The 17,644-nt window shown below is 38.5% G+C and overlaps 1 protein-coding gene across 12 annotated transcripts in view; it reads left to right on the top strand.

The window, feature by feature from the left end:
• The window catches only part of KIAA0825 (KIAA0825 ortholog), a 251,648-nt gene that overhangs the window by 55,767 nt on the left and 178,237 nt on the right, over nucleotides 1-17,644 (top strand). The window lies entirely within an intron of this gene.

Here is a 17,644-nt window from a genome sequence, read left to right as displayed (position 1 = left end):
GAAAGGTTTTATTTGGCTTTATTGATATAATTTTAGAGAGAGAGAGCAAGAATGTAAAGACATGTGTAGACTAATTGGCCTATTTTTTAATTTCCTATGGTTAAAACTAAATAGAGATTAGAGCTTTGAGTTTTGGTTTTTTTGTGACATATTCAAATTCATTGGCTTAATATTTTCATTTAGTCAGAAACTTGCCAGAGACCCTTAAATAGGTTCTCAAATCCAATGGCATTTGCCAATAAAATATATTTTTAGTATCTTTATGTAATTAATAATTTTAAAAAATCTTAAATTTGTTTTTAAAATCCGAGGCAATAGTGTGTTCATCAAAATCAGTAGCTGATTTTTTTTAGGAAAATATTATTGCAAAGTGAATGTAAACCGAAGTGATGCAGATTTGATTAAGTACATTTTTAGCTACAAAGTAATTAAATCACCTTCACTGATGTATTTTAATATTAATATTTCACACTTTTACCCCGGTATACCATCCTCTTACATGTCCAGAAGGCTTCCTTTCTCTTTTCTTTCTCCAGAATATGACCAACTTCCATTCTATTCTAAAGATACATTCAAATGCAAACTGAGATTTAAATTATGATACTTTTAATTTATTATCTTTAAATATTCATGGGTTCCTAAGAAAGATATTGTGTTCATGGAACACCTAATGTGGATATGGCATATATCTAAACTTGAATAGAAGGACTTAGTATTTCGAGGAGCTGCATTTGTGCAGCGGAGTTGAGGGCAAGAAGAAAAACAGGCTTTGGAGTAACATGCTGAAATGAAGGTAACTTTTGGACATTAAATGAAAGTACTTGGTAAGGAAAATCTATTTTGAGGTCGTATTCCCACCAATTTGCTGTCCAGCTAACTTGAAATATGAGTTTTGGTTTTTGCACATTTGACTTAAATTTGATTTCTCCTCTACATTCATGTGCACATGTCTTTATTTCCCCTAGTTTATAATTTCCTCCCTTTGAAATAAAGAATCTGAGTTTCAGACTTGCTTTTATCCTTCCATTTAATTTAAATTCAGTCAGTTTGTGATCTCTTGAGCCACGATTATTGCCTGCAACCAATCTTCTATGATCTTCATCTTATCTATCGAAAATATGCTTAAAATAGCATTGATACCTGCTGGTTTAGTGACTGCGTGATGAAAAAAACAGTTATTCATGTCTGGGAATAATTAGGACTCAATAACTTTAGTATAATTTATTCTCCCATTTATACCTGGAAATTAAAGAATTCCAGGCTTGGTTTCATGTAATTAATATTTATGCCTTTGCACCTTTTTTGAGATTTCTGTCCAGATTGCAATCTGTAGCAGATAATTTGCAATATTTATGTTGTAGTTACAATCGCTCTTCCATTGTGTTTTCTTATCTGTAGTCCATTGTTGAAATCTGGCTTTTTAGAAGTGCTAGGAAGAAGGGAGAAAGTGTCTCAGTCACTTGGCTTACTACTAGAAAGCCCTGGAAAGTCCTGTTACGTCTTTCTGAAGTGCCGGTAAGGCACGTTAGTGTGAAGTAGCCCATATGGATTACAGATTATAATATCCAGTGTCACTTCCTGCCTAGCAGTTCATTATATTGCCCAGATCCTTGCATTAATGCAAGCAAGTTTTCAGTTAGATCGATAATGTGCTGCTAAGGGCCAAATGTTTTAGAAATATAAAATTTTAAAACTTAATTATGGATGTTTATTGAAAGTTTGCTTTCTCATTAATGTAAGCTTTGAAATACTTCAAGACCTACATGTCTATTGTAATGACTTTGAGGCGTATAAAGACACAAAGAAAGGACTGATAACAGAAGCTTGAACTTCACCCTCCTTGCTTCCTTACACGTCCTTCTTCTCTTTTTTCTTACTCCGGCAGGCCCAGAATAACTTGCTCCTCCCTTCTGATGGACATGCTGGTTTTGTTTCTGTTCCTGCATGACAGCACTAGCTGATGTGCTTCCATTATATTTCTTCCTGCTTGGCATCTCCTTCTCTCTTCTATTTCTGCTCTGTCTCTCTGCAGAGTGCCTGGTGACAGCGTTTATAAGAACAGGGCTTTAGGGGCCTGTGAAAGACAAGGTATGGAGCAAGGTTGGGAAGAGTGGTACCTGTATGCAAGTGGGCTTTGCAGCAGATTTTCTGCTTTGAGCTGCTCTGCACATGGTTGTGTACGGCACAATCTTCTTCATATCTGACATGGGTGGAACCAAAAACCCTACAGTTTCCGTCCGTGAAAGGTGAGGAAGTAACACGTATCAGGTAAAACTACAGCACTTCTCTCTTATGCATATATAACCTTCACAGAAATCACGAGGACATCAGTGAAAATGATGTGGGCAGTACATATGGACTGAGTAAAAATGCAGATGTCATTAGATTTTTATACTTTATAAATACCAGAGATTCCTAATTTTGTATTATGAGCCAATCAGTATGGAGATTTTCAATGGGTTTAATTGTGACCTATTTAAAATAGCAGAGCAAACAGCGTTGATGGGAATTTATAATAGGAAGTTAAAACTGAAAACCAGTGGACGTACGGATATGATGCAGATTTCTGCAGTTGTCTTTGTTCCTCTGGAAGCCTATAAAATTTTGACAGCCAAAACAAGATCCTATTACTCAGGGGAAACAAAATAAATGTCTTTGCGTTTAATATAGGAAATAATGTGTTTCATAGCCTCTTTGTCACATATTATTTATTTCTTATCCTTGCAAGTATTGTATTTGATTTCTACTGCACAATTATATTAAATGGAAATATGAGTAGTACTGAGGAGAAAATAAAACCATCTGTTTGAACATACAGAGTTGAAGTTTTAATAAAAAAGAGGAACTCTTTTAAAGGCCATATGAACATAATACCCTAGGACCACAAATGTGTTTCTAGTGGGAGAATGACATTTTCGTAAAGATTACAAAAGCATTAAGCTTGTTACTTTTTAAGCTTATAGTAGGGGGTAAGATAACGGTATCTAAGTTACTGAAATGTCAATTGAACTGACAGAATTTCAAAGCTGGTAGCATGCCCGAATACCTTCCTTCTTTTTAGAGCAGTTGCTTGAAATTATTAAGCCCATATCTGAAGACGGGCAGTGAAATCTCATTATTGACTCTTTGTCATATTGAAAAGATGCCCATTCCAGAATATTATTATTACTTTGTTTATTTAGTAAGATACGTAAACACTAACTTTGCTTTTCAGATCATTTATATATTTTTAAATATAAAATTCTTGATGCGCTTTTGGGTTTTATTTTTTTAGACTGCTGTATCTTAATGAAGTTCTTCCACTTCATCTTTTCCAAAAGTAGCTCAAATCTGTTTTCTGAATTCCATAGAGGTCGAAAGGTGCATAGTTCCTTTTTTTTTTTTTTTTCTTTAAAAATGTCCACAATTAGCAAACACCAACTAATTATCTTCCTTTTGCTCTCTGAGCACACCTGCATGTTCTTCCTCAGCATGAAGAGAGCATTTAACTCACTATGCCCTCTAATTATTGCATTCTCCTCTAAAGTTTAAAAGATGAAAGTGATTTACTCTCCAGTCTGATACTTTGTGAGTGGTCAGAGGTCAATTTGAGATTTATGTACTGTAGTATTCTGTTTAATAATAAAAAAGTGACAAAATCTGAGAGAGAATTACTAAGCTAGGGTCTCTTTGACTTCAGAATATAGGCCTGTGTGGAGAAAAGTGTGTAGAACTATGGCAGATAAGAGAAGACTTCAAAAATGTCTTTTAAAGAGGTTTCTACAGTACCAATTGAAAAGGAAGTTCTTACAGGAGGCTTTTGAATATATGCATCTACCGTCATGTAATCACAAGTTAATTAGATGGCCCTGACTGTGATTTTTGTCAAGACAGAGAACTTCTCCTGTCACAAAATGTGTATTCGGAGAGCAAATTTAACTTTAACAGGGCAAAATTATTTTAGTCACAATATTTTATTTTGCAAAAAATTACATGTGTTTAAGTTGGGGATGTGTCAACATCCACAAGATGGATGTTACCTGCTAAATTAGAACATGAGTCTCCCATTCACTGTGCCGTAGGCTTAGAGATTTTAAGAAGCCCTCCATCCTCAATGAGGTATCTACTGTTTTTGAAAAAATAAAGCTTTCAGTCATTTTGTAATACCTTTCACTAACATTTGCCAGATATAGCAAATTGGTGGAGATATTCCTGTCTGTCTGACCTAGAGAGGATAAGGGTGGTTATAACCCAGTCCAACTTAGAAATTCAGCAGCTAGTGCTCTGGAGTTTTTTAGTACCCCTGAACGTTGTGGACTGTCTGGAATTGGATCAGTTACTTTTCTCAGACTTTCAAGAGCTTCGCTTTCCTCAGTAGCTTCGTGTCATGATCAGCCTCTGGCTAAGATCCAAATCTTTGTATTTAAGTACACGGGACAGTGCACTGATTTGCTGTTCATGTGCTAAGAAAGTCCAGCAATTTCTGTAACAGAGCAATTACGTGTTCTGTAACAGAGCACTCTCAGCTCGTCTGTAAAGAGGTGTTCTAAGAGCATAGTCTCAACTCTGAGTAGGAACCCGTATGTGGACATCTGTGCTGACGTATGATTAATCCTTCATCTGTATACTAGCCTTTCTACAAAATATTTGTTAAAACGTTATGCATTTCCAAACTTATTTCTCTAGAAGTTCTGAAATGATAGTGTCTGCCTTTTCTCTCTGTATGCCTGGGCTTCTGGTTTTTTTACTCCTTGTAAAAGTAATCATGAGAACTTTGTGGTGGCTTTACCTAACTAGGGTTTTGAAACATAAAGAGATAGGAAGCAAAACTATGAGTATTGACTCCAGCTTTGTAAGTAATTTTTTGAGTGTTTTTTCTTATTAGAACAAAAGCTGTCACTATCTGCCTCTGTTATATCTTGGAAATTCCAAGGAGTAAGAGAAGCAAAAGTGACAGAGGCACTTTAATCTATTATTTAGGGAAATACATAATATCATGCGTAGACTGCACAAAGGAATGATGAACACTTGATAGAAATTCCTGATTGGTTGAAAGTTCCTAACAATCTAATTTTAATAGAGTGGGTCTGGTGTAATGAACCAATCTGCGAGACACCCAACCATTCCACTGTGAATGTAAATGCAGAGGGTAGAAATGAAGCTAGCAGACATTTTTGTATTTGCAGACATTAAAGAAATTGAAATAAGATTAAAATAAATATGTTAATTACCATGTTTTCAAATACAAATTACAATTTTCTTTTATCAGCCAAGTATTTTAAAACGGTCTCCAGGGAAATATATGCAAGTCCTACCAAAGTTAGAATTCATGAGAAAGTTTGACAGACCTGGCAGTACTTAATTTCTTTTAGAAAAGACTGAAGAAGATCCACTTTTTAGAGTTTTTCAAGGACTCCTCTGTTTCAAAATAGGTGCTATCTCCAGTTTGCTACCGGCTTCCTCAGTTTTTATTCTTTCTTCAAACACTCTGGTGTTTTCTGTGCATGTGTGTGAAGACCTTAGGGAATGCGATGACTCCCTCAGCCCACAGTATAGGCCAGAAAATTCAGAAAACATGTGTGGAATCGGTTTCTGTCATTGGTAAGGCCAGAATAGGGTTTCAGTTCTACTGAGAGATACTACAAAGAGTAGCATTTTGTCACAGGATAATTCTTGCTGTATTCTAAAGAAGACTGTTTGCTTATAGTCACTACTTCAGAGAAATTGTCAATTATAGAATAGCACCTAAAAAGAAAAATCCCATAAATGCTACAAACAACTGCAAATATATTCTATCTACAAGTTTTACGACCATTTTAATTAAGGGGAAGTTTCAAGAATGTCTGCTATTTCATTGTTATGATAATCATCAGAAAATTATTGGATACCAGCTGCTAAGTTCCTTAAATGGACTCATCATTAATTAGTTTTAATTCAGAGACTAATTAATTTGTTTACATTTTAATTCTTTAAAATGTCATTGTCTACCAGCAATTGCAGTGTATAATTGGAATGTCTTGTAATTTATTAGACAATACTTTTTTTTTTTTTTTTTTTTTTTTTAATTAAGGAGCAGGTTGAGTCTCTGGTTTCAGAGCAAGCTGAGATAGGTATCTGGTATAAAGTAGTTTTATTAAAGATGATTATGGGGCAGCTCATCCTCAGAGCGCTTGGGGAAGTCTCTGTAATTTTTTCAACAGAGATGTAAAGTAGCTGTATGCTGTCAAAGAGTTCAGATTGGTGTGGTGATTTGCTCAGGATTTCTACATAAATTTGGTGTCAGAGCATGACCAGATATTCTTGTTCTCCAACCTGTGTTTCCAGCACTGGTCTATCCTTTCTTCAGTTGGTCGGTGAATGTGATTTCAAGTAAAGATTTAATTTTGACAGACCTAGACACTCAGTGTCAACAAAGAATTTAAGCATTGGGTAGCGAACATCCAGCAACCTGATATGGAATCAACCTTCACGATGAGGTGAAAACTGATCTCATTTAATTGTGAAGGCATTACGGAGCAGATTTGATTAAAATTTCGTGTATAGCGAATCTTTTTCAAAAGATTAGTGTAGTCTTCACTGAGGTTGTTTAATAGCTGGCAGTGACATATCTCTTTCTATGACAGACATGCTTTCTTGATTAAATATATGCAAATTTATACATGCTTACCATGTTTATACATAAGTTGAGATCCCTTACTTCACTGCATTTTTTTTGACACATGCACAGTATGGATGTATAGTCTAAGCACTTACAAAAGTCACAAGTTAATGGTGATGTCTAATAAGAAAATGTTTGCTATCCTTAGATCTGTGACCATTTTTTTTCTAAAAAAAAGGGACATAAATAAGCCAATGTGTAGTCTGTTTGCGTAAGCTGCTTTATCAGATTCTCCTGGCACTCCTGGGTTTCACTGGAGCTAACAGGGAGCTGCAAAGCAAGACAGGTGTTTAAAAAACCTTAAACACTCGGATAACAGTTTGCATCCATGTGGTTTCCTTTGCTGCATTGATAGTTCTTTATGGGCCTGTCACTTTCAATCAGCAGAAAGCACGTGTGATCAGTATATCTGATAAACTTGTCAATGCCTTTTTAAAGCAGGATTCCCCAACCTATTCTATTCAACTCTCCTCCCCCCTTCCCTTTTTCATCATTTCAAGTAAAATCTTGATAAGACAGAGATATGTCACAGGCAGCTGTGTATAGCTAGCTCAGGCTACAACTAATTTGTGCAGGAAAAAATTAAATCAGGAGGTAAATTATTTCATGATTGCTCATTCCCAACAGAGTTGGGCATCATTCTGAAGAAAATATCAAATAATTGGTTTCAGGCCGTGTCAGACACATGCAATTCCCTTCACTAATGGCTATGTGAGGTAGCACTAGGCCTCAGGGGTCACCAAAGAACTGAAAATAGCTTAGTGCCAGGCACAGCAATAGAGAGACAGAGCACATAGGAAATGAAGTGGCAATAAGTGCAATCTATAGGGGGAATGTGCTTCACTTGGAGTTTAATATATTGGCTTAGAATCTGGCAGTAAGCCACACAACAATTGTTTACCTTTTTGTCAGCATCTGCATCTGTTCTGTTTTGTAAACGGCACTTAACTTTCAGTCAGTAAATGCTGGAATCAATAACAACTGTTAAGGGATTTCCTTTCTTTTTTTCATATTCCATAACAAATGCACGCTACAAACAATGTTTGCCTTAGATTAACAAGGAACAGACATTAACAGGGTCAAAGGGATTTGGTTAGGAACATTTTATAGCTTCTTCGGTTTGCAGTAATTGTATCTGTGTGATTTGAATGTATCTTGTAACCTATCCAAATTAAACTGTTAAAAAAATGCTAGCATGCAGTAATGAAGATGATTTTTTATAATTATCTTAAGTACTGTGTATAGAAAACTGCTGGCACTGTTTGCAATAATTTAGTTCTGTAATATTGTGTATTACATCTGCTACGCAGAAATATTAAGTTGCCTCTTACAGTATGAGGAAATTAGTGATTATACCCAGCAATACTAATTATTTAAACCTAGCAGTTACATTAAAGAACATACACCAACATGCAGTTTGAGAAAACTGTGAGCAGATGTCCGTAAAAATCGAATATATCATTACTAAATGCAAGTGAAAGAATAATACAGTTTATATACAAGCTCTGTTTAGGAGATAGCGTGCAGATGAATGCTGTCATAAATGCAAGATTGTTATAATAGTTATAGGATCACTTAAAAGTTAATATCGCTGAGCGCTGAGGAACACATTATTGTTAATGGAATTTATGTATGTAACTCCCTGTGCACTGCTTTGAAAATTTACCCCTTGAAATATCCCTATACACAGTGACTATCAGCAGCTGAGTTTCTGTTGCCTTATTAGGCTATTTCTTTTCAGATTTTAACAAAACGTTTGTTTCATTTATAAAAAGGCTTTATTATTTGTACACAGGTTGTAGTTAGGTTTTAAGTTTGGTGTTACACTTTTTCGATTTTCTTCCTCACAACTTTATTGGATTAAATCCCTGTCATCACTTTCTTGTGTCCCTTGTAGAACAATATTGTAGATCTATCTTATATGAAATTAAGCCTTATAAATGGGGGCAGGGGAATGATATTTAATGTATTGGGAAGGTATTTTATAGTAAAATTGATTAAAAGGGTTTTAAACCCTTGGTTCCTGCTGAGGGAGAAATCCCCACTGTAATCACTGACGAAGACAGTCATCAGGTTGCTTCCCAAGGATTCCTCCGTGGGTCTCAGAAGCCGTTCAGCCATGTGGCTCTGTACGCCGAGTCGTACGGCTAATTAATCTGAGAGCAACGCTGTCGTAGTGTAGCTGTTCTTGAACATCCACAGCCAGCTCACCTATGATGCAGGGATTTCTGCACCACACTTCACAATGTCACATCCCTGGGTGAGTTGAAATGATCAGAATTAGCCATTCGGTTTCTTGAGGCGTGAATGCCAGATTGTTTAAAACAGATAAGGTGCCACGCTGATTAAAAAAAAAAAAAAAAAGAAAAAAGAAAACCCACAAAAGTTACGTTAAAGTTATGGGATTCATTCATATGCATGTTTTCTTATGCCTTCTAAGATTTTAAATGCTTCCAGGCCATAACCAAGGAAACTGGAAACACTTTATTTAATAGTTTCAAGAGCTACAGCTTTGAGGAAAGTACCACTTTTGAAACTTGCCATAAAATCACAAGTTAACAGGTGTACACAGGTCATTTAGATCTAGCACAGCCTTATTTCTCATGCTGTTCCATTTTTAGAGATGAGGGCAAATCTTTTCAAGTGGTAAGATAAAGGCAGATATCTTGCTACTGAGTTTAAGTATTTAGGAGAACCTCGGGTATAATGATTTATTGAATGTGTGTCTTTCACTCTGTGTTGTTTGAAAAATGTTCTTATCAACTTATTAGCTGGCTTAGAATTCATATGGGCACTTCTCAGCTTTATCACTGGTGAAGTGAAATTCTTAATACCATCTTTTTTTATTCCTAAAAGTTCCCAAGTGCAGATTTTTTTTCAGCAAAGATCTTTATATACAAATATGTAAGAGAGGACTGAGATTTGGTGTTCAAGACGTTGCAGCCACAGTGAATTTAACCTTGACGTTTGAATGACACGCTGATTTTTTGTTAGAGTTAATATTGAGTAGAATTAGCTCAACAATGTGTTTGATTTATCTTACTAGAAGATGAGTTATTAGTGTAACTTCTAGTGTTGCAAAGTTGTCCCTGATTTCACTAGTAATCCCTATGTGGCTCTTTTTACATATTGATACTGTATGTTTCACTGGACTATATCTATATACATATAATTTTTAGTTGTTATTGTAGAAGACAGCAGAAAAGACTTCAAGAAGGGCAAGAAGGTGATAAAAAATGTAGAACAGCTTCGACGTAAGGAGAAATAAACAAGTTACAATTCTTCAGTTTGAAAACAATATCAAGATGGTAGGATATGATAGACGGCCATAAAATGAAAGGAGGCAATATAAAAATAAACAGGTATTAGTGGTTGACTGATTCTTAAAACTAATTGCCATCAGGTGAAGCTAGAAGGTGAAATATTCAAGCAAATAAAATTATGTATTTGTTAACCCAGGGTGTAGGTAGAGGAACTTTTTTCCACAAAATGTTATCGATGATAAAAATTTAGTTGGGGTGCAAGTGTAACTGGAGAAATTGATGGAGTAAAACCCCACTACAGATTGTTACTGTATGCCACATCCATCTGTGGGAGCTGCCCAGCTGCAAGTTGTCAAGAGCTAGGTAAGCTCTGAAGAAAAAAAAATTGTGCATCGTTTTCTCGTTACATTTTTATTTAGTCTTCTTCTTTTGGTCACTGTCCAAGCCCAGGATACCAGGGTAAAAGACTCTGTAGCTACCCTTACAATATTATGCTCTTATGTTTATGATACATAAAGACATTAATTTCCTAGCCACCCCTATTTGAGGTGCTTGTAATTTTTCAAATTAGATATATTTTGCACTAACATTTCTTATAATCAGTCTAAGTGAAAACCGTTTTTTATTACTCTATTCTCAGAATATTATATTAAAAATTTCAGTAAAGTTGCCATTTACTTCTTTGGAGTGTTGTGTTTTTCATACTCCAAGAAAAGTGTTGCGTCATGCATTGCTATTGTTTGTTGGTAGAAGGAGTGGTTTGCCAGATAGTTAAGTTAAAATTGTTTTCAGTCTAGCATTTCAAACCTAAGATACAAGTATAAAAATAATTTAAGGCAGCATGCTTCTCTGCAGTTTGGAAGTTCTGAAGCCTTAGAATGCTATGAAAAGTCTAAATAAATGGTCATCTGAATTTGTGTGTGTGTGTAATGCCGGGGTTTCAACCCCCAGCCCCACATTAAGGTTGACATAGGGGTGATCCCCCCAGCCCTTCCCAAGGGGGGGTGAGGTTCCCTTTAGGCTCCCCCCAGGGTGGGCCGGCCTGGCAGACAGAGCCACGGGGTAAAGGAGCCCCAGGGGTCCCGCAGTGAGTAACCCAAGGTCAGGGGTCCCACGCAGGGAGAACAGCCGGGACCCCTGGCAGGAGGGGCAGTGTCTGTGTGTGAGGGGGATGCCCTGTGCAGAGTTCCCTGCTGGGGAAGGACCTCCCGCCTCCCTGGGACTGGGCTCCAGGCAGGTCTGGCTGTTGTAAACGCGGGCTGTGTAGAGATTCAGTGTGTGGCTTCCTTGGTCTGATGTGTTTGGCTTGTTGACTCGGGTGTCTCCCGTCCCTTCTATGGGAAACTGCATGTCACCATTTATCCCACCCATTGCTGGTCGTGCGGTGTCGTTGCTGGGGTCAGTGGGATTGATGTCCATTATGTATAATCTGACTTGTTTGTACCCCCAGCGCTCACCCATGTGCTGACCCTTTTGTATCAAATACAATCTGGTTATTGGTTCATCTTTATGCCGGCTGTGTCCTTTAGGCTAGGCCTCATAACTGGCAAAACAGTGTGTAACTTCATCTGCACAAAACAAATTCCATTTTTGCTGTTTTCTAGTTAATTTTTTTTGTAAGTGTATCACTAAATTATGAGAGTGCTTGCGTTTGTAGGGTGTGTTTGCTCTATGTGCTCATCTCAAATTATCAACACCTGAATCTACGTATTTACTGTTAACCAAAGAATTTATGCAGTGAAACAGTAAAACCCTATATATGTTACCGATTCTTGTCTGTTTCAGCAGAGATTTGTTTCTGAATGTTCCCTATGCTCTTTCTGTCTAGGTCCTTTCATAATCTTTCTGTATAGCTCCTCCAATTGTAGGAGAAATTTCCAGTCTGAGGAAGGAGGGAGAAAAGCAAGAAATTGTGATTTTGAGTGACTCAGCAAGTTAGCACAGGAGAAGAGGACCCATAACCTGGGTTACAGTGGATCTTCTATTCTAAACTACACAACAGCTGAGTAAACTCATTTGGTTTAGAACATTTGAAAATGCAACTGAAGAGTTTTTCTGTATGAATGGTACAACTGTTTTGGCTTAAATTTACATAAGAACCTGGATTAACTTTATGTTGAAGAGTGTAAAACGCATGGATTTTATGTGAAGATGTTAACATACTTTTGTGAGAATTTTGAGAACTAAATTAGTATTTAGGTAGCATAATAGGCAAGGATGGAACAGAAGCTTAGATTGTTTTGAAAGGCTGTATAAAAAAAGTAGATAAATCTTGATGTGTGCTTTATTATTGATGTATGTTTATCACAATTTATCACTATCTTAATTCGGAGGATGTGGGACTTGGAGTGTTCCACTTGTTTCAGGTAGTTTTACATTTTTTACAACCGGGCCTTCCCCTCTCCCTAATGAACAGCTTTTATTACCTGTTTTTTTGGCATTGATACCTTCTCCCAGGGCTTCTTCTCGGGTAAGTAATATTTGCAATGGCCATATTTCATCCTTAGACATGCCAGCACTTAAGCCTTTCCTGCTGCCTTGGAAAGGGCTGTGCGTTTGCTGCTTTTAGGTGTCGTGAGGCTTGGATGAGATCTGAACCGAAACTTCAGTCCCGGTAGGGTCCATCTAACCCCTAGTTTAGCAGGATGGTTGATCAGCTAGGTCAGAGTCTTCATTCCTACCTCCTGAAGACTAATAGTATGCTTCTCTCCAGATGCAACCAGCCAAATGGTCTCTGGTAAGATGGGCTGCTTCGTTCTTCAACAAGTGTGTCATGTCCTTTAGGTCTTAGGAAAATTTCTTCAGCTTCCATCCATTCTGCTGAAGGGAAAGGCCAAACTTGCAAATCAGTGCTCCCAGTTTCTCTGATGCTCTATGACTGCATCCGCGGCCTTGGCGCCAGCACAGACTGGCAAACCTTGCACAGACTGAGAGACATTCAATATTAGTTTTACTTGGAGCTTCTTCTTCTGTAAGCAAAGCTCTCTAAGGGTCACCTTGTCTGGGATGGCAAACTCCTGCTGCCTGACATTTGATGGCTGAGGTGGTAAATCAGCATGCCTGAGGAAATGAAGTGTCCTTTAAGCCCCCCTTTGCCTTTATGTGATAGGAAGCCAAGAGTACAGATTTTCTAAGGGTAGGGATGTTAAGAGGATGAAAGTTTTAAGCTTATTCCTTTGATTCCTTCCAGTTTTCTCTAGTGAACCATCAAGATTTATTTGCTTGCTACAAATAAATGCATTGCAGATTCAAATTTTTTTTTTTGCTTTTCCACCTCATCTCTTCCTAACCCCCAGAAGGGCCTACAGTCTAGATAGCACAAGCCTAAGGTACTTTCTCTTATTTCCTCCTAGCAGAATAATTATGCTGTCCTTGGTGAAGCAGAAAGACAGTTTTCCAGAAATTACTTGTCCTTCTGTGGTTTTAGCCTAAAAACTGAAGCTCCTTAAGGGCTGTGCAGCAAAGCCCTGGGTGCACTAATGGGCCTCCTCTGGGACCTCCACCACAGCTTGCCCGAGAGGCCTATTTCAGCTGAGGCTTGGGTCCTCAGTTCCTGCCTGAGCTGCTTCACAAGTGTCCTCATGCCCATGTCCACCAGAGCATGTCCACTACTGGCCATGGATCCCATTGGGTCAGACTTCCTGGCTTAAGCTTGAACCATCCTTATCACCGTGGTCCTACCTAATGGTCACTGAACAGTGTCTGACTCTTGGTTACCCTCACCAGACCTGATCCCTATTCTAATTAACTTCCTGGCTTGGCCTCAGATTTACATCTTCAACATGAACTTGGCTGATGAGCTGCATTCTTGGTTGAAACCTGACTATAATCTCTGGGTCTGCCTTGTGTGCCTACTTTAGGGACTGTGGAACAGGGGCCTGGCTGGTCATGAACCTGTCCTGATGGCCTTGTCATCATGCTTTACGCTCTGTCCCTCAGGGAGCAGCCAGCCTTTGGTGGTCCCTGACACTGTGCTTGGCTGGGATCTTTTTTGTTGTGCCTAAAGATAGCTCGTCATACTGGCTTAAGACTTGTCTGCTGGCAGATCAGCCTCCAGAGCAGTTCAGAAGTCGTATGTATAGTCAGTGACTTCGTACAGTGGCATATCTGTGATTCTTGTCCTGCACAGAAGGAAGCCTGAAGCTTTGTTCAGGAGCTCAGAACCTTTTCTTACTCCTCTGTTTGTTTAGGTCCTGACCTCACCTCTGTTTAGAGCAATATTTGCAAAATCAGCTGATGAGCACATTGACAATGGCTGTGTGATCTGCTTAGCCTCTCTGTAGCTCCTGTGTCAGCCTTTCTGTCCCATTTCAGAAATTATTCTCACTACGTAGTGGTTTAACACAAAGTTGACGTGTCCTCTTGTTAGGAGACACTGCAGAGGTCTGGTTGATGGGTCCCTGTAGCTAGAGACTGTAGCTATCTCCTTTTACAAGGACTACAGGAATTAAACTCAGGCATGCAGAAAAATGCAAGTTCAGAGGAATGACAGTAGCAGGCTGCAGGCGGTTCAGGAAGGAAGTTGGTTTGCATCGTGTGACTTGCCGCGTGCTTCCTTCCGCTCTGCGGTTAGACTGGAATGCCATGGCTGGATGGTTTGTGGTTGGCTGAGATCAGCTTCGTGTGCTTCCAGTCACCCTGTGCGTGGTCCTCTGTGAATTGGGTAGGGTGCCATCAGCACCTTTACAGCATTTTCACGGCAGAGGAGTGTCTTTCTTGCCATACGATGTCACCCGGGTGAATGAGTTACGTTAGTTCTATGACCTGACATCATCAGTCATGATCCACTCAGTAATTCCACTCCATTCACATTAATTATACACTGTTGAGTGAGGAGGGGTGATTTTCCTTCAGACAGGTTCATGACACTGCGATTTGGTTGAAACGTGTGTTGCGTTGAGTCCTCGTGTCTATTTCACATCTGTATGGAGGTCTGTACTCTTCATGACAATCTTCTACAAGATTTACAAGCCCGTTTCCACATTTTCTGTATGTCCCTGCATTGGCTGCCTAACTGTTTGCTGTTCCATGGTTCTTTTCCAATCTTTCTGTCCTGTGGTTGTCCAGTCACATCAGTGTCTGAGGAGAAATACCTTTTCATTCCCCTCTGCTAAAAAATGTCCCATGATGTGCTCATTCAAGCAGCCTGGTCAGTGCCCTTCAAAGTTGAATGCTGCCATCAGTATTTTGAAACCTAACAGTCTGATCTTTCAGTCAAGATTTGGGTACTCAGGTGTGCGCACACTACTTGGTCATCAGGCACTAGGTAAATTAATTGTCATTTCTGAGAGATAATAAAACTGTGGGCATGGAAACGACCGTATGTGAAAGGAAGATAACCTCTGATGGCTCCCCACATGCAATTCTTCAGAACTACTGTGGAGGAACTAAGTGGAGCTGAGGTTCAAGCTAACTGGTTCCAAGAGTTGGATTGTCCAGTAAACATGTTTTTGTTATCCAAGCCCACAAGAAATAGCACCAGTCTTGCATTAGTCTGTGTCTGTGTTTCTGGCGTACTTACACTTCTGCAGCTGTAGAGAGTGCTCCCTTTAGTAAGAGCCGTGGTTTCTGCGTAAATACAATGAGGTGGAGCAGTGCCTTGCAGCAATAGTTCTGGACAGCTCAGGTGTGTAGTTCAAAGATTAGTGCCCTGAGTCAAGAGCCTCAAAAACTGTTGGCTGTGGGGAATAGCACATAACCTCATGTGAGCTGTGCAGGTCAGCATTCGAGAGGCGTTACTGCACCAGCACTTGTCCTTTCAGATATCTATGTCATTATTGCCATCAGTTTTGGTTGATAGCCAGGTTCATGATACATCAGCATGATTTGTGCTGATTGCTAATGGCTTTACCTATCCATGGTGTTGTAACAAAAAGCTCGTGTAAATGGTGCACGCATCTTTGTCCCATCCTGACCTTTGGTATACTTTCATGTCAAATGTAAGTCACGTTACGCTTTCTGAGTCACAACAAAGCCTAACAGAGGGCAAAAGAAAATTTAAGAATGGTTTACCCACGGTATGTGGAGCTCTCTACAAATTCCATATAGGTATTTTAGTTTTGATTCGTTGGTTTTCTCCTTACAGAGAAGTCTTAAGGTCTGGGTTGTGCGATGCATCCCATCTTCAGCATTTTCTGCCTTACAGCTGTAGTGCAAGGTGTTTGTTTAGCCTTCTTTCCTAGTGTCAGCAATTCTAGGAGAATAATGTTTATTATGTGGTGACTCCATCTTTCCTTTTTGTTTTCTGATGCCTTTATCTTGTCCATCTTCTGGTCACAGAGGTTTCAACACCACTTTATGCTGATGCGGATCCCTGTGTTCTCACCGCCCATAGATTTCTGATATGTTTCAAATCTGGCTGGTTGAAGGGGTTTCAACCTCATCATTCAGGCCTTCATGAGTGCACTTAAACCACTGTTCTCACCTCCTTCATTCTTGTCTGTGAGGGTTAGTTGCTTATCAGATGATGGCTCATATATTTGTGCCTTTTTATGAAAAACAGAATTTTCTCTGTGCTCTCCTCTGTTCTTCATTTTGTATCAAAGTTTTATGTCAGCCATGAAATTAACCCAATATTCTTCACTACCTTCAAGCATCTAGAAGTTTGTCTATATTTCACAACTTAAACTCTGCAGGGCTTTTCTAGATGTCTGTAGAACGTATGTAGTATTAAATAGTAATCTTTTGCTCTTATGTAAGTGTTCACTTGCGTATACCATAATACGCTTTGTCATATATTAAAGTGTTCTCTCAACTTCTTAATGGCATGAGAAAGAGGGATCAGCTTCCGGCTTCCAGCTGAAATATACTTTGAATGGTCAGTGAAAGTAAGAATTAAAGTTTTTTTCTGAGTTTGGTAATATATTCTGAAATTAATATTACTGTGGCATACCTTTGGTTTCTAGGTCCACTTCCTTTTGGTCTAATGAGGACAATATCACTTGGAGCAATCAAATAATTGGAAAGTTTCTTTGTTCCACAAGAGAGGGGGCAGGAGCATCACAGGGTTTTCAAATTATAGGAGACAGAACTAACGTTCCATTGATTTTTATGGTGTGATTTGTGGTTCTTACATCTTGGATCTGTTATTTCTGGGTGTCTGCAGACTCGGGTAGTCATTTCATGTCAGCTAAACTGAGTTTATATTATCTAGTTATCAGATAAAGGAGAAAAATTCTCTGAATAACAGAATGGTGGGGTTTTTTTTTTAAGTTTAAGACTTCAAATTGGAAATCCAGTGGTACAGATATTATTTACTTGTTATTCAGAGAGGAAAGGCACTAACAGGCAATTATGCATAATGCTTTCTTTTGCCATTCTTAGAAATGCAAGGGACTAGCATGAATACATCTGTTTGGAACTTTGAGGAAATTCAGATGTGGATGAAAAACTCACAGTTCAATCTCTAATGCTGCAAAACTGGAATAGCAAATTAGGGAATTTGTATTCAGAGCTCAACTCTGCTACTTAGATCTATGTCTATTTAAAAGTGATTTGTGAATACCTAAAAAAAAATATTTAGGAACTTTGAGGAAAAAGGGAGGTACTCAGTACTTCAAAATCGCAAAGGTAAGAGAGATTTGACACATAAAAGTGCATTTCAATCAATTTCTATTTGTTTTCGTCTTTCAGAGCTTCCCTTTCAAACTACTCTGGCTCACACTCTGACACTTTCTACATAAACTGTTCTGCTGATGTTACTTCTGCAACAGAACTGCATGGGAACATGGTATCAGCTCACCAC

Source organism: Athene noctua, chromosome Z, assembly GCF_965140245.1.
Source record: "Athene noctua chromosome Z, bAthNoc1.hap1.1, whole genome shotgun sequence".
NCBI lineage: Eukaryota > Metazoa > Chordata > Aves > Strigiformes > Strigidae > Athene > Athene noctua.
Note: the sequence above shows the minus strand (reverse complement) of the source record. Positions and strands in the feature narration are given on the sequence as shown.